The following is an 18619-nucleotide window of genomic DNA, read 5'->3' as shown; positions in this document are numbered from 1 at the left end:
GAATCACGCAGGGCTATGGGCAGACCAGTCCCTCAGGTTTTGCATGGCCCTAGTTAATTGTTAGTAATATGAAGGGCAATCCTCTGCAAAATTCCATACCATTTCTTCACAAGGAAATGAGTAGGCCATGCTTTCACAGCAGGGTGCAGACTCAAGACAGACAGACATGAACACTAGCTTTAGTTTTGTAATTGTTAAGGGTAGGTTAATAATTCCATCCTAATGATAGACTTAATTATGAACATCAAAACAGTGCTACAAAATATTCTTCTATGCTATTATAAGAGGAAACACAGATATTGCCAAAGGGAAACCCTTTACTTAAAGCAGAAAAAACACAATTGCCTTCTCTTACACTACTTGTCACTTTCAGATATACACAACCAAGGGTGTGGCTTCTTATCCCGTAAGCATACCATACCAAACAAAAAGAGCATGATTTACATTTTCTTTCCTTCTGAGATGCATAATTCATTTTTTGACACTGCAAAGAGACTTTTTTAAATAAAATGTCAATAAAATATCTAGCTGCTTAAGCACTGGGCACAAAGAATGAGTATTCTGCAGAAAAGTTACAAGAAAAGATATTCCCCCATTACTGATATTCAAACATGTGTAATTCAAATCAATACACTAAATAAACTAGTATCCCATGTTCATGTTACCAGTTTATTCTTTTTAAGTTAACACAGTCCATTCAAAACACTTGGTCTTCAAGCAGCATATGTGCCAAGCAAAAACAGAAACAAAAGCAAGGTTAAAATGTGACCCTGGATTTCAGGAAATGAGAAGCAAATAAACTAACACAGTAAAGTAAAGTAAAACTGCTATTCATCCCAGTAAAACAGTTATTGGGTGCAGTTATGGTTTACAAGAAGCATTCTATTCTGCATGTCGGCTTTACATTTCATAAAGTTACATACAAATCTACTTTACTTCCACTGATTTCACTGGAGATCTATTAAAGCAGCATACAGTTTCATATATTTAGCAATTATTTATTTATTTATTTATTTATTTATTTATTTATTTATTTATTATGTATCATTCTCCAATTCTTCAGTTCTGTGATCCAAAGCTCATTTATGAATGAAGACTAGCAACATGCAGACACATGTCTTGCATAAAGAGGCCTTTGTCTACTCACTACTCCCAGCTAAAGAAGAAAGAAATGCTTTTAAAAAAGACCTTCCATATTTTCTAAATAAAGAGAAAAATCATGAGGTTTGCTTACAAGTACATATCCTTTTGCAAATAAGCTTTTTCAACATCCCTTCATATTTTCCATCACAAGCCTAGATATAACGCGGTCTCACAGGCTGCTGCAGCTTCCAAGTCCAGGATATAATCAATCCCGGCCCCTCGTATTCATTAAGCATGCTGTCTTCACACACACAGTCAGTCAGCCCAGGCTTCAGCACTGCTTAGATACATCAGAATAGAGAGCCCAGTATATCTGATGAGCAACCCCAGTAGATCCCAGATTGTTCCAAAAGGCAAAAGAGGCAGGTTCTTAGAGGCAACTGGAGCAGGGAACCGCACTATAGCTGGTCTGACTAAGAAAAGGAAGTAGTCCAAGTTCATCCCTTGGGGGAAGTCTAATGTCATCAATTGTTGATGACAAATGCATTTGCCATTATTTATTTTGAAAGAATAACTACTTCAGATCTGTATCAGGTGTAAAATCAGAAGTAATAATTAGTATTCCAGGAATTCAAGACTCTACACAGATAAAAAAGAAATGTGGATGGGATTAATGGTCTAATGAAATTTATAGATTATTGTTGTTGTTATCTTTCATCTCCTCATTTATATCCCATCTTTCCTCCAAACCTGGGGCTCTAGGGGGCTTGCTAGAAAGCTGTGTCAGAATACTTGTGCCACCAAACAAATACATGAACCAACTTTTGCACAATCAAAGTCCAAAATACTTTCTTCCTCTTGGATAATTAAAATTATGGCATTGTGTTTCCCTTTTTCACTGAAAGGAAAAGCTGTGGAAAGGTGAGCTCTAGAAACATGATCTCTCCATCTTTAAGATGTCACAATTCTCTGTATTGTTTTTATTTCAATGCACTAACAATTTTGCTTTGTCTCCTCTGAAATTTGTTATGATCCATTTTTTTAACAAATGTGCTGCTGATTTTCAGCCCAAACATTGGGCATAAAAAACCCACAGCCTTCCCAAAGTAGAAACACTCTAAGCACTATATCAAAGCACTATGTGTGTGGAAACTAGTATGTGCTGTTGAACATCAATAGATTAACAATGATGAAATACAATGGGTTGGATCCAGAGAAGATACTGTGCTACTCTACTTGTGCAATGAGGCCTCCACGGCTTTCCCTTCTCTCCCCAAATATATCTCCCTGTCCCCCACATTATACTTTCCTTCCCTATCTGGGCTGTTCTTCAGTTACCAGGAGGTTTGAGATGGTGCACAAAAGGGCTGCAGTGTGATAGAAAAATCAGGATTTGTCAGGGTTGTCCTGTGAGACATTCCTGGATCCAACACAGTAATTCTTATTTTTCCCCACTGTAGGATGTACAGCAGACAGTATTTTTAATAGCTACCTAGAAGATCTAATGGAAGGGAATAGAGAAGTTAGGATGCAAGGAGAAAACTATAGTTTCCCTATCCCCCAAACAGATAAATATTTAAGGATTCAATCCATGCAGTTAATATGAAGTCTGATTTACGAGATCATATTCCATATTGAAAAGAACAGACAATCACTGAATGCATTTCAGCCTTCTGAAAACCTTGAAGATCTGGCAGCATTCTAGCCTCAGAATGAGAGTAAACCTTCACAATACAAATTTTTGTCAGGACTTTCTGTCACAGGTTTTAGCACAGGGTGATCAACTCTCAGGGGATAGGCAGCTGCCTTGCCCTGTCAGGGGGCCGTGAAGGAGCAGCATCCCCTAAAAGGGAAAAAAACTGGGGTAGAAATGTTCCTGAATTTTGCTGCTCTGAGCTATGTTGGGCCCCATGGAGGCCTTTTTCCACATCAAGAAATAATCAAAAAGTCAACTTCCATATTACTTCCTATCGGAAAAAAGGCTTTTCCTGAGACAAAAACAGGTGGGACAAAAATGCCCTAGGGGCATGGGGTGGTGGGGTCAATTCCCTGTCCCCAAAAAACCTTTTTCAAAGACGTGGGAAACCCTGGGGACTCCAAAGGCCATTCTTTCCCCACTTCTACTTTAACTGACAGGGAAAAAAACCCTTAGGAACTGCTGCTCAGGACTTCACCAAAACAATGAAAGGCACCTTTTCTTGTAAAGCACTGTAGATAACTTACTTTCACCTAGGTTTAAGAAAAATGTATATCATCCTTTTGGATCATCCTTATGGAATTGTCCACTTTAATGAAAACACTGCTGAATTTCACCCACATTTTCTGATTTATAATCCTGTAAACAATTGGCCATGGATGGTCAAAAAAGCAAACAAATGGGTCCTAGAACAGATCAAACATGAACTCTCCCTGAAAGCCAAGATGACTAAATTGAGGCTGTTGGCCACATCATGAGGAAAAATGAACCATTAGAAAAGACAATGAACAAACAAATTAACAAATAAGAGATGATGAGATCACGAATCCTAGTGGTGAAGAAAACAAATACATTAATAGTCCAATAAAACAGAAGCTTGAAAAGGAAAAAGAAGACTTGGGGGCTCAAAAGTCCGCCCCTAAGGGGGGATGCCGTGCCACCCCTTTCCTCGCCTGATCAGGGCTGCAGAAACTACATGCTGTGGCCCCAATCGGCCTTTCCGCAGCATAAAAAGAACCTGCAAAAAGCAGCTCCTTTTTGCGTTGCAAAATGGTGCCCTAGCTGCCACCGCAGCTTTTCGCCACTTCTTCATTGCAGTGCGCATAAATGCTGTACCGAAGATGTGGCGTTATAGAACTTGTCCAGTTGTCCATCCCCCTATGTTCCATTCACAACAGTGATTGTGCTATAGATGCTGTGGGTGGCCAAAGTTCAAATTCATCTGAATTATTTCACTAACAATTGAATGCATCTGTACCGATATGAGAAACCTCCCAAATGAAGCTGTCACCTGTATGTATTTCACAGCAATTAACCACTAGATTTAAACAGAGGTGGAAATAGCACCTTAATTTTATAGGCAGCTTTACAGATGCAAACACAGTAGGCAGAGTCAGCAGTCAAACGCTGTTAGTAGCTTGTTCAGGAACTTGAAAATGCAATCTCTCCTCACAAGGAAACAGCAGTAGCTTGACTGCACACAAGACTGCATCCATACACCCTCTGACACATCCAGATATATTTCTTGTTCCAAGAAATGCTACACATATTCATTTCTGCAGTGTTTGTCAACAATGATGAGAAATCAACTATGTGACTCCTACAGAGGTTGTTTTTATTCTGTTGTATTTTTTACATGGAATATTTCTACTATGTGCACACACAGAGACAGTATTGGAAGTGGCACACATAACTTGAGAACAACTACAACAATGCAACACAAATACAGTTTAGAGTCTAGAACTGCAAAACCAGAACAGAAATAAGAACCAGTATAAGCATAATAGTCAGACTTGTGGTAATTGCTGTTGTCCTAGCGTTGCCATAATTGTCCACTATTACCAGGGACAAAAAGTGGAACAAATTCTAGACCAAACTGTAGGACAACTGCAGGACAAAACTCAGCCCAAAATGTAGGACATTTAAGATCCTCCATTTTTCTTAAATGTCCTACATTTTGGGCTGAGTTTACAGACAGTTTACAGAAATGCTTTAAAAGGAAGAAAAGATCATTCCATAACATCACAACTACAAAAAGGCCCTAGTTCCTTGGCATGAATGTATCTCAATAGCCAGTAGACATTGCATAGTCACTGAACCTAATTGGCTTGTTTGGGGTTTCTCAATTCAGGGAGTATGGCTGAGAATCCCCTACTTGGTGCAGAGGCAGGAATTAGACTGGGTGATATGCAGAGGTTGGTCCCCCCTTCTGGTAACATCCTCAAAGAGCTTTATCACACTAGCGGGCAAACAGGATTTAAACAAGAGTTAAACTAGAGAAAGCCAGGAAATGTCATATGATAAACTTCAGGCATTTCCTGATTTTCTCTAGTTTTAATTATCGTTTAAATCCCATTTGCCCACTAGTGTAATAAAGCTAAAGTCTACTTCCTTTCTGCTTCAGCGATGAGGAAGGAGAAACCCACATGAGGATGTCTCTGCCTCCATTGTTGGAAAAAAATTATGTCTCCGTAACAAGCACTGGCACTCCATGGCTTAATGGCAGAACTGTACCTCACTGCTTGTGGGACTTTCTTATTGCTGCAAACTTAAAATCAAACAACTGCTCATATTTGAGTGGTATGAAGCAGAGACAGGAAGACGTCACTGATCACATAGTTCAACCTTGTGCCCTGCGGTATGACTCATTAAATATACTTATAATTTCCCCTATGGCTAAATCCTGATCTACACCTGCTCCACCACCAGACCTGTGAACTTGTGTGCTATTGTCAGAGAGTAGTGTTAATGAAAATTTACTGCTCTTGATATAATTAGCTCTCAGAAATCTTGCAGAGTGTTCATTAGATTCATCTGTTCTTTACAACCAGAGGAAAAGACAGTTTCAAACTGAAACTGTATGAAGGTATGGGTATGGATATCCCAACATACGCCTTGAGAAATTATCTAGACACTAAACCAACGGCCCAATGGAGGAAAGTCATAAAATTCTTTGAAATGGAATGGGGCAAATCAGCAGTTATTTATCTTTACTTGGTATGAACTCTAGGACCTTCTCCTTGAAGGTGGATCAGGGTAATAAGGTAAAATTATCTGACAGTTAGGATCATTTAAGAAGTTTTTATGTTCTGTTGGCAATAAGATAGCCAAATATTGACAAGTTTTGACAAAGATGGTAGATAGGAAGTTGGTGTGTAAGATGGTTACAGAAGAAAGAAGAGGTTAATTAAAGGGGTAAGATTTGGAGATTGCAGAAAGATTAAATAATTTTACGAATTAAGGTAATACGATGTAGTGGGTGACTAGGGTTAGAGGGATTAGAAAAGTGGTATGATGTAAGTACCATATATACTCGACTATAAGTCGACCGCATGTATAAGTCAAGGGCAAGTTTTGGGGCCAAAATTATGGATTTTGCTATGACCCGTGGATAAGTCGAGGGTAGAATTTAGGGGCATATAGCAAACAATCTAAAGGATGAAGCAAAGCAAAACAATGTCAAAGAACTTATAAAATTCCAGCAGACAACTCTTTGGGCTTACTCTTAAGGTTCGATGGATAAGAGTAGAGGGAGTCAGTACTTCACATATTATACTCTTGCTTTTCATCAGGAAATGGTTCCTTTTTTTAAATAAGAGTTAAGACACATTTCTTACACTGACCCATGGATAAGTCGAGTCAGTTTTTGGGGGGTCAATTTTTTGACCTAAATTTCTAGACTTATACATGAGTATATACAGCATGTATGGTTTTGGGCAGTTTGTAACGTATGTAACTATGTATATTTGTTTATGTAATTTTTAATTTTTTGCAACTGTATGCTTGTTTTATTTCAATAAAGCTTTATAAATAAAAATTTTAAAAAAAACAACCAGAGGAAAAGAAAGCAATAGGTCTGCACTCATAGTTTAAACCACCTCTTTTCAAACCAAAGAAAGATGTAGCAATATTTTGCTAAAATTATTGGTGGCAATAACTATTTATTTAACTAATATGCCCACATACTAAAGAATGCAGCTAGCAAAGTCATTGAAACTGACTACCATTCTTGAATTCTGGTACATTTCTCAACTACTTCTTGTAGTTTCTGCATTTGCTTTGCAAATGATTTCTACCTTTAAAGAAGCACAGTCGGCCCTCCATATCCACAAACATTTTTATACATAGATTCAAGCATCCACAGATTGAAAATATTCCACAAAATATAAATTCCAAAAAGCAAAGCTTGATTTTGCTATTTTATGTAAGGGAAACCATTTTATTATGCCATTTCACTTAATAAAACCTGAGCATCCATGGATTTTGGTATCCATGGAGATCTTGGAACCAAAGCCCCACTGTATTTTGGTTGGATTGTAACTCCATTTGTAAGAAGAAATACAAATTTAAGTTGTAATAACTTTATTAACAAACTGTATTTTCAATACACTGAACATGATAACTATATCCCAAACACCTTTTATCTTCCTAAAGTAACAAAGTGACTTTCAATTTGTAAAAAGTGATAATATTTCATTGTTTAATTTTTCTGAAAATGTCTGTTTTCATCTGGGAAAACAAATGAAAAAAGAACACTTTCCCTCTGGCTTCAAAATTTCTGGAAATTTAATATTTCTAGGCAAGACCATCTCAAAGCTCAGTCAGACCTAACTGTCACAACCGGTCATTGCAGATTAATGGCAGTGAAAGCTGAAAAAAATAAATCTTTCAGCAACAAATTCCCTGATGAAAAAACAAGTGTGAGATAAATTTTAAAAATTATGGAAAAGATAATTTGGCTCTTCCCAAATTTGCATCTCCCCATACAAAAAAGTCTTCACAAGCTCTACTTTCTGAAGCAAAACAAATAACCACAGAACCTTATCTCTCTCTCTCTTTCTCTCTCTCTCTCCTGTCTTGTCCCCAAACTAGGACGCAAGACAGTTCACAAAAATTAAAACGAACTTCCAAGAAAGATGGAGATCATGATCACATAAAAGCTAAAAACACTCATAGAAATACTAAATTCATGCTTCTTAGTCATGTTCAAAATGGTGGCCATTTTGGAACTCCTCCTGAACTGAAGGCTGAAATGTAGGACAAGTCCTGGAAAAGGAGAATGGCTGGTCACCTTGGATCACATTCCAGAGAGGTTCATCTTCCATCCACTCTGTCCTTTTGACATTGCGCACAGGCTTCTCTTCCCAAGCCTTTACAAATCATGGTTAATTTTATTAAAGCTAATTTTCTTCTTTTTTAACTTGCTGCTTTTTTATTTTTATACTTATTATTATCATTTATGCATGTGATTTTTACCAGCCATTCTGGAAACAGTGATGAGCTTGATACTAAGAGGCACATATTCTTTCAAAGAACCTGTCTACTATGATCAATCTTCTTACTGAGGAGATTCAGATAAGCCCCACTGTTCCTCAAACTCAAAAGACTTAACTGATTTACAAGCTGAGGGGACGGGAGAGAGAATGGGTCTAATTATGCTTCCTATCAGTACGATTAGTGTTTGTAATAAGAAAAGTAATAGTAGGACTTGACTGCTCCTGCAACGCTAAATTTCAGACCAATCCTCGAGCCATTTTCTGCGATGATGTACCACCAGACCCACCCCATAAAAATGTAGAACAATAGATTTGACCAGTTCGTAACAGAGAACCACAACAGAAACTGTTCTTCTAAATTTTACAGTTGCTGAAAATGCCTTAGGAAATAACAAACCAAAAATGTGAATATAGGATTAGGACACAGCACATCTGTATAATGTACCAAGGCCTAAAGAAAGCAAATTGCAATAATATCAGCATGAATACATTTAGAATACAACTACTGAATGGATGGATTTATGTACATTACCAATCAGCACTTGGTTCAGGGCCAATAACTAGGTCCTGCAATTGGATTTAGGCTATAATTCTATATAGTTTTAACAATATACAAGTAAAGTGGCATTCCAAACAATCCAGCAAAATATCCTCCAGATATTTTTGACTGTGGCTCCCAGAATTCCTAACTGTTGGTCAAACTGGCTGGGGTTTCTGGGAGTTGAAATCCAAAACACCCAGAGGACCAAAGTTTGGGAGCCACAGCTATAAAAGAAGAGAAATACATGCAAGCCATCTTAAAGGCTAAGGCCTTTGGATCTACACAAAACAGTACAGTCATCCATTTGTATCTGTGGGGGATCCATTCCGGACCAAGCCTCGTGGATAACAAAAAAGTTAGTCAAATGTTATACTGCACAGGGAACACATTTTATTATACAAAACAAAAGGATTGTGGTTCTCCCATATTTCAGAATTAGTTAACGGGGAGAGAAGAAAAATAGAGCCATTGGGAATGTTCCTCTCTAAAACCCTTCATTACAGTGGACTGACTAGAGGCTAGACATGCAAATAAAGCAAGGCAGTAATTTGGCTTAGGGAAGCAAACAAGGAAGAGATTCACACAAGGTAACAGAATGACTCCTCTGATAGCACAGTAAGTTATGGAAAAAAGGACAGCCATTGAATAATATTTGCTGTTAAACTCTATTTTTTGAAATATAGCAGACCACTATTTATTATTAACTAAGGAGATGCTCCAACTCTCAATACAGCAAAGAACAGCTGATATGCTTATAATTATGCATAATTAAGAAGGCCTAAATAGGGAAACATAATGATAGAGATTGTAGCTGTACATTACAAAATAATGATTTTGACTATACGGTAGGCACATGAACTCTGGTTTACAGGCAGATTTTGCTCTTACTCCCACACGTAAATCCCACTGAGTTGAATAAGACTCTGTGGCCATCCAGATGTGGAACACCTTCCAGATGTTGTGGACTCCATTGTCCATCAGCCTTAGCTAGAACAACCAATGGTGAAGAATTCTGGGAGTTAGAATCCAAAAACATATGCAAAGTCACACATTTCCAATCCTGGCCTTAAAATCTAACGTAAGATTTTGGAGAAAAATATTTCCATTTTTTGCATACTACTCCCTTTTTATCTTTGTTGGGTGAGATGCTTTGTCACATAGGTTTGCTATATGGAAAAAAATAGGATTCTCTCTTTCACTGTCAAGATGGTTTCTTAGTTAGGTAAACCAGCTATAGCCCAAACCTAAAGTACAGCTGCTCAAGAAAGACTGCTGGAATGATGCAAGTTAATTCCATATGCAGTTTTCACTGAAGTGAAAACATAGAGAAAAGAATGAAAGAACAAAAAATTGTAACTATGCAGTGCACATTTCCCATACCAAATCTAAATACAATATTTTACATGTTTTTCAACTCTGCTGGTGAAAAAGCTGAATTATATTAGTGAGCACTGAATGTGATACATTGATAACTTGAGTACAGACCACAGGAAAAAGTTGTACAAAAGAACCTCAGTGTGAGCCAATTAACATTTCAGTAACCACATATGTAAAAGGATAGTTGAAATTTATTTGGACTAATTCACCTTAATTATGTACAGTCGGCCCTCCATTTTCATGGGGAATCCGTTCTAGAACCCCCTCCCCCATGCAAAAATGGAGACTTGCCTATATTCAAGCTCCATTAGCTTGAATGGGGCACATGTCCATGAGTGCGCACAGGCCATGCACCACGGGAGCACGACTCATTGAAAATGGCAGTGGTCACCCCTCCGTGAATATTCAAAACCATGGACCTCAAGTCCACAAGAAAGGAAGGGCGACTGTATTTTTACAACATAGGGCTTTCCCCCACAATCCAGTTCTGATTTGTAGAGATTATTTTTGGATTAAACAATTGCATGGAGCAAAGATACTCCTATGTTGAAAAGAGAAAGCTTTCCATAAATATTTTTCTATGCCATAGTCATAATTTTTATTTCATTTTAATGTTGTGGCCGAAATAGCAGAGTTGCACAAAAATAATTGGATAATATTGTGCATGGCTTGTGAGGAGATTTTTGTTCCTTGCAAGAGATTAGAAGGAAGTATCTGATAATAAAGATAATTATTTCAACTCTCAGTTATATACCGTAGATGTTTTGTGGAAAATGTAAAGGCATTTTATTTTAGCTTTGTATTTTTAAAGATTTCCTTGAATTTACATAGTGCAGCCACCTCCTTTTACAAGGATGTATGGCAGAGAACATTTTTATTGTTAATGTGTTTTAATGTGTTCAGGAAAAGGGTTCAGTCTCTATGAATAGCTTAATATAATAAGGATGATCAGAACATTGATTGTGTTAGCAAATTTGTTTTCAGTCAAGTTATGAAGGGAAATTGTGATCTAAGTCAAAAGATTTTCTTCGTAGTCACACTTGAACGAGATTGAATGGAAGCCAGAATGTCCGACAAAGATTTCTAGAAATTTTAGCTGGCAAGGCAAGAAATATATTAGTGTCAACTCAAGTGACCACCACAACAATGTAAATTCTACTTATTTTTTATGACATGAGTACAAGGAAGCCAAAGTGATGAAGCATCCCAGGTCTAGTCAAAAGGTATCAAGAGAATGTAAGGTCAGCACCCATATCAATTAAACATATGTGCAATTTAAGCAAGAGGGCAAGGAGGATAGGGCAAACAACCCTCCTCCACTTTCTGCTCGTATATACAGCGCGCCTGCGCCATACGCGGGCGCGCCATACGCGGCCTTGAGCATACGTGCTCAAGCCGCGGGGCGGAACGTCCCATTCAATTGAATGGGCGCACACGCCCGTTGCGCCCTGCGCGCGCCCGCACCACCGCGCACGAGCTCCATTGTTTCCAATAGGGCTCGAGCATAGGCGGAATTCACCTTACGCGGAGGGATCCGGAACGGATCCCCCACGTAAGGCGAAGACGGACTGTAGTCTCCAGGGAAAGAAATCAACAATGAAATAAAATAAAATAGTGATGGGTTCCCCTTCCAAGCTGGCAGTTCCAACCCTTCACCTTCCGTCACTTATCTTGTCCTTTTGCCCTTAAGATCCTTTTTCCTGGATCTGATACTCGGGCTTTAAGATGAAAATTTGGACACCAAGCAGATGTGTTCAGGTCAATTTGGTAGTATATGATCAATTCTACTCATTAATTATCAAAGAGTAAAAAAAGTAAAACAAAATAACACTCTCCAGTGAGCTCTTTCCTCACCCTCAGCTACCATCAAGCATCTAATGTATTCTTTTCTATTAATAACTATTCTTTTCCATTATTAGCACTAATCTTTTAACTATTCCTAAATGGAATTATATTTTTACCTGGCCCTATCTTCCACCCTTTCAAAAAGTGGAAGAGGCAATAAGGGGGTCAGCTATTTTAGATCTGATCCTAACCAACAAGGATGATTTGGTTAATGGGGTGCAAGTGGTGGGATCATTAGGTGGAAGTGACCATGTTCTCCTGGAGTTTATTATACAGTGGAAAGGTGAAGCCAGGCATAGTCAGACATGCATTCTAGACTTTAGGAAAGCTGATTTCAGTAAACTTAGAGAAATACTGGGGGTGATCCCATGGTCAGCAATACTAAAAGAGAAGGGAGTTCAGGATGGATGGGAGTTTCTCAAAAGGGAGATACTGAAAGCACAATTTCAAACAGTTCCAGTGAGAAAGAAAAATGGGAGGTGTCTCAAGAAACCAGGATGGATAATTAAGGAACTTTCAACTGAGCTAACTTTTAAATGGAACATGTAAAAGAAATGGAACATTGGGGAAATCACCAAAGGGGAATTCAAACAAATAGCAGGCATGTGTAGGGGTAAAGTCAGAAAAGCTAAAGCACAGAATGAACTCAGGTTTGTTAGAGAGGTTAAGAAGAATAAAAAGGGCTTTTTTGGATATGTCCGCAGCAAAAGGAAGAAGAAGGAAATGGTAGGGCCACTGCGTGGAGAAGATGGCAAAATGCTAACAGGGTACAGAGAAAAGGCAGAATTACTCAACACCTTCTTTGCCTCTGTGTTCTCAGAAAAGGGAAAGGGTGCTCAATCTGAGGATAAAGGAGCAGAAGACAGAATAGGGGAATTTTAGCACAGAATAAGCAAAGAGATAGTACAGGACTATCTGGTTAATCTAAATGAATATAAGTCTCCAGGACCAGATGAACTACATCCAAGAGTATTAAAAGAACGGGCAAATGTAATATTGGATCCATTGGAAATCATCTTTGAGAACTCCTGGAGAACAGGGAAGTCCCAGCAGACTGGAGGAGGGTAAATGTTGTCTCCATCTTCAAAAAGGGGAAAAAGAGGATCCCAACAATTATTGTCCAGTTAGTCTGACATCAGTACCAGGAAAGATTCTAGAGCAGATCATTAAACAGAGAGTCTGTGAACATCTAGAAAGCAATGCCATAATCACAAAAAGTCAACACGGGTTTCAGAGAAACAAGTCATGCCAAACAAATCTGATCTCTTTCTTTGAAAAAATTATCAGCTTGATAGATGAAAGGAATGCTGTGGATATTGTATATCTTGATTTCAGTAAGGCCTTTGACAAGGTTACCCATGACATTCTTGCAAACAAGCTTGTAAAATGTGGGTTGGACAAGGTAACTGTTACATGGATTTGTAATTGGTTGACTGGCTGAACCCAAAGAGTGCTCAACAATGGCTCCTTTTCATCCTGGAGTGACCAGTGGGGTCCCACAGGGCTCTGTCCTGGGCCCAGTGTTATTCAACATCTTTATCAATGACCTGGATGACATAATTGGGAGCACACTTATCAAATTTGCAGATGACACCAAACTAGGAGGAATAGCTAATACTCCAGAGGACAGGATCAAAATTCAAAATGACCTGAACAGACTTGAAAGCTGGGCCAATGCTAACAAAATGAAATTCAACACGGAGAAATGTAAGGTACTGCACTTAGGGCAGAAAATGAAATGCACAGATATAGGATGGGGGACACCTGGCTGAATGAAACTACGTGTGAAAGGGATCTGGGAGTCCAAGTAGACCACAAGTTGACCATGAGTCAACAGTGTGATGGGGCAGCTAAAAAGGCCAATGCAATTTTAGGCTGCATCAATAAAAGTATAGCGTCTAGAACAAGAGAAGTAATAGCGCCACTGTATTCTGCTTTGGTCAGGCCCCACCTGGAATACTGTGTCCAGTTCTGGGCACCACAATTCCAAAAGGATGTTGAGAAACTGGAGCGTGTCCAAAGGAGGGTGACTAAAATGGTGAAGGGTCTGGAATCCATGTCCTATGAAGAACGACTTAGGGAGCTGGTGATGTTTAGCCTGGAGATGAGAAGGTTAAGAGGCGATATGATAGCCCTGTTTAAATATTTGAAGAGATGTCATATTGAGGAGGGAGCAAGCTTGTTTTCTGCTGCTCGAGAGAACAGGACCCGGCACAATGGATGCAAACTCCAGGAAAAGAGATTCCATCTCAACATTAGGAGGAACTTCCTGACAGTAAGGGCTGTTCAAACAGTGGAATACATTCTCTTGGAGTGTAGAGGAGTCCTCCTCCTTGGAGGTCTTTAAGCAGAGGCTTGATGGCCAGCTCTTGGGATTCTTTGATTGAGAGTTCCTGCATGGCAGGGGGGATGGACTGGATGGCCCTTTTGTCTCTTCCAACTCTACGATTCTATGATTCTATTTAAGTCAAACCTCTAGATTTAGAATATTTCTGCCATAATTGCTCCTCAGAATCCAGCATTCTCAAGGCTGTGACTAGATGGCTTTACTCAGACCATGGATATTAATAGTTTAACCCTTCTTCACAATACCTTGTTTAAATATATAATAAATATAAATAAAGCTACAAAGGTAGAAAGCCAGCAGGGATGTAGTGGTTACCCAATTCTCTGTACTGAGTGCCACATTTAATACTGTTTGCCTGCTAGACAAAAAATTTGGGGTGCTTGCTCTGTGCCATGAGCTCTTGATCTCTTAACCAAAATACACAACACCCCTAGTACTTCTAGTGCTCTATTATATGTATCACAGTGAAGTATTAATGCCATTTCTACTTATTGTAGATTTTATTTCAATAGTTTAATTGAAGCAATTAAACAATACACAATTATCCCTATCACCTTCTTTTAAACTACTGAAGCAAACACATTAAATGGAATGCTAAATCTCATTTTTTCATACATTCTCTAGAATGATAACAACCAAAGCAGCACCTTTCACTGTGTTTATATATGTCCTTCTCAGAATTAATCCAAGGCATTTTGCTGACTCGATCTGAGTGGCCAGCAGTGCTTCCTGCTATCCTTACCATGGAACTCGGCTCACTAGAGAACCTCAGTAGTTATTCACAATGCAAGCCCATCTTCTTAGGGACCAGGGTCAGTTCAAAAGCCTGTCAGCATGAGCACAACCTGGAATGTACAGGTTGATGTTGTGGGAAGAGAGACAGAGAGTGAAATCTGGGAATGGAGAAGGTATGTGTTCCCTTCAAGCCATCTTAAGCAGTCTCATTTCATCAGAGAAATGGGATCCCAAATCTAATCGGCAATAACATGAGCCCACAGAAGCTCAGCGACTGCAACAAAAGGAGCACAATCACCACTACCTTCCCATGGTCAGAGGCCAGTTATATGTCCAGGGCTGAAAAGAAAACACTAAAGCCTTTCTATTCTCTTTTTTACTCTCACATTCTACTTCAGGATCTACCACCACATAACTCTCCCTCTCTGCAGGTATATGTCCAGCTTCCTTCCACACATCTACACCACAATTGTGCTCCCTAACCTGCCTCTTTCTTTATGTTGTAATTACAAGAAGTGTAAGAGAACCAGTGTGGTGTAGTGGAGTTTGAACATTGAACTACAACTCTGGAGACCAGGGCTCAATTCCCCACTCGGCCATGGAAACTCACTAAGGCAAGTCACACATGCTCAGCCACACAAAATCCCATGACTGAGTCACCTTAGGGTCACCATAAATAGGAAAAAAATTCAAAGGCATGTAGCAACAACAACATCACAACATGGATCTGGAGAGTGCTCTCCAGTCCAACCATTCCTCTCAAAGCTTGCTGGAGAGGAAAAACAATGGTAGCCTGCTGGCTTTCTTGGAAGAAAAACAGGAGTCTATCAGGATCAGTATGGTGGGGCAGACTAGCGTAAGTAACAGTGGGAAACAGAACAGCAGCTGGAGGCAGGAAAACTATGGCAGACAGACCAGTGGATCTGGTTCATCACTCCTCGCCATCATCAGAGACAAAGGCCTCAATGTGGCTAATGGGAGAGTTGAAAATTCTTTGATAATTGACTTCCGACACAACAGTATCCTGTGTATTTGTGGGGATTTGTTTAACTTGAATGAAACACATTTATTTCATACTTTTTGGTATCTACATACAAATGCATTGCTCTTTGGTCTGATTTCAAAGGCTGATTTCAAATTTCCACAGATGCTTGTGAAGGACAATTAATTAATCTCCTCCTAACTAAGAGTGCACAGGTGCACAGCAAGGATAAAGAAAGCTGTGGTATGCATCACATTAATACAACCAGAAAAAGCAAGATAAAGATTATGCAAGCTCAGTTGAGACTCATATGAAGAGAAAAAGAGGCTTCCTGTTTTGACTATATCATAAGAAACCACTGAATTCTGAACCTTCAGTTTTTAACCCAGGAACATGCCCTGCTTAGCACTAAGACTGGAAATTCTTATTAAAGAGTTAAAAAGGTAAAGTATTCCCATGTGACAAGATTTTCAAGTGGTGCCCGACTTTCGGGGGCAGTGCTCTTCTCGGTTACTAAGCTGAAGAGCCAGCTTTATCAGAGACTACTCTGTGGGTCATGAGGCCAGCATGACTGCACCAAACACTGTTTACCTTCCCACCAAAGTGGTACATATTTATCTACTTCCATTTCCATGCTTTCAAACTGCTATTTTGGCACAATCTGGGACTAGTGATGGGATCTCCCCCCATCATGCAGCACTTGGGCCTTGAACTGCTGATCTTCCAATCTTACGATTATCAGAATTGGCGTCTTAACCACTAAGCCACCACATCCCACATTAAAGAGTTAAACAGCATATTAAATGCAGGTGAGGCAGGTGAGGGATATGGGTGGACAGTAAAATCCACCACTTCTAAAGCCCTGCCAGTTCACACTGACCAAGTGAAGGAGGGATTCTTCTTATTTCCAGTTAGTTCTGCTGATTGCTTGAAATACTGCTTACTAGTCTGGAGGGAAATGATCTATATCATCTCTAGGCTGACATACCTAAAGGGCCAGGGTCTTCTCTGGGTATGATGCAGTGGAGCCAAAGCTACTTCCAGCCTACCTCTAGAATGCTCCATTTCAAAACCCACCACCAATGGAAACACCATCTTTGCTAGACCTATCCTCACTGAGTTTTTTGCCAATGTAACTATACCCTCTGGAACAGGCATGCTCTGTCCTGGATAGTAAACAGGTTACTTCTGTCCATGCCAACCTCTTCGAGTCAGCCAATCTGGTCATTCAGACTGGTCTCTTTGGTTGAATATGCACTGCAGAAATAATGCAGTTTGAGACCACTTTAACTGCCATGGTTCAATTCTATTGAATTCTGGGGTTTGTAGTCTTAGAAAACATTCAGCCTAGTCTGTCAGAGAGCTCTGGTGCCACAACAAACTACAAATCCCAGGATTCCAGAGGATGCAGTTAAAGTGGTGCCAAACTTCATTATTTCTGCAGTGTAGATTCAGCTTTAATTTCCTACAAAAAGACACAAATAGACTTGAGAAAACAGAGGTAACCTAGATCAGAGGTGAGCAACTCCGGCAGCAATGGGGCCCCTAAGACCTCTTGTAGACTGCACACGTCTGTGCATTTAAGTTCAGTATCATATTGCATCACAAAATTTCAGCAGCAGACCAGAAAATGTACATCTGAAGCAAGCACTTTCCCTGCACATAAGCAGGACCTGCATAGAAATACCAAAACTAAAAACAATGTCAACAACATAGGCCAAAAACATCTGCCCAAAGCTGCCCATTAGAATGAAAGAGAGCCAAGAGGGAGTGACTGAGATGTATAAAATTAAGTACAGTGTGGGGAAAGTGGAAGAGGGAAATTATTCTCATTCTCCTCCAATGTAATGAAGCTGAATTATGAAGAGCTGTTGCCGATCTGAATAGACACTATAGGACATGCTGGATCAGTGATCAGACTTATTGTACATCAATAACCTATCAAGCTCGTAATTAACTCCATTGTACAGACAAAGAACTGAGGCCAAGGCCAGCCACTAGACATACGTAACAGGATATTGACCCATTTCTGGATAATATGAAATCTTAGAATTAGTAGTAATTCAGCAGCTATTATACCAAGAATTAAACGAAACCACTGGTGCAACGTATTAAGTGATTCATAATTATAAGCAATTTATCCACTAGATTCTTAATCAGACTCTTTAGAAAGACTGAAAAGATGGTTCTAAATTATTAACTTTGCTATAAACCATTACTGCAAACCACCTATGAGTTCTTTCCTGTCAATTTACCCAGCTGATTTTCTAAACAACGCATTGTTTCTGTGAACCATTTAGTTAAGAGAAACCAGATCAAATGGCACTGACACTGAGATACCGTTATCATATAATGTTATTGACTACAATGACAGAGAACAAACAAGGGCTGTTATCAGGTTCAAGAGTACCATTTTTATTTCCTAAAACATGAGAGCAGATTCTGGGTAGATAATATAGATTAAAAAAAGCATCTGAGAGAGTAGACTGAAGTTTACAAAAGCTCATGCTGCAAACTTCTTTATTTCAGTTAGTCTTAAAGGTACTACAAGATCTCTCTACATGCAGATAAGAAAAAGCAACTGATACGCAGCAAAGGTTTCTGCTTCACATCATTATCATCCACAACACATCAGTTCTCCAATTCTGTTTAACCTGTTAAAGAGAAATTAACCATGCTTCAGCAGCAGAACAAAGAATAAAACCCAGTTTCAAGAGAAAAACAGCAATTTTCTGAA

General features: G+C 39.1%; 1 protein-coding gene across 21 annotated transcripts in view; it reads right to left on the bottom strand.

Moving 5' to 3' along the window:
- The window catches only part of CLASP1 (cytoplasmic linker associated protein 1), a 248553-nt gene that overhangs the window by 131385 nt on the left and 98549 nt on the right, over window positions 1-18619 (bottom strand). The gene's annotated exons all lie outside the window — the stretch shown is intronic.

This window comes from Sceloporus occidentalis, unplaced genomic scaffold (genome assembly GCF_023333645.1).
Source record: "Sceloporus occidentalis isolate IW3139 unplaced genomic scaffold, rSceOcc1.0.p SCAF_4, whole genome shotgun sequence".
NCBI classification, from domain to species: domain Eukaryota; kingdom Metazoa; phylum Chordata; class Lepidosauria; order Squamata; family Phrynosomatidae; genus Sceloporus; species Sceloporus occidentalis.
This window is presented reverse-complemented; position numbering and strand designations above follow the sequence as displayed.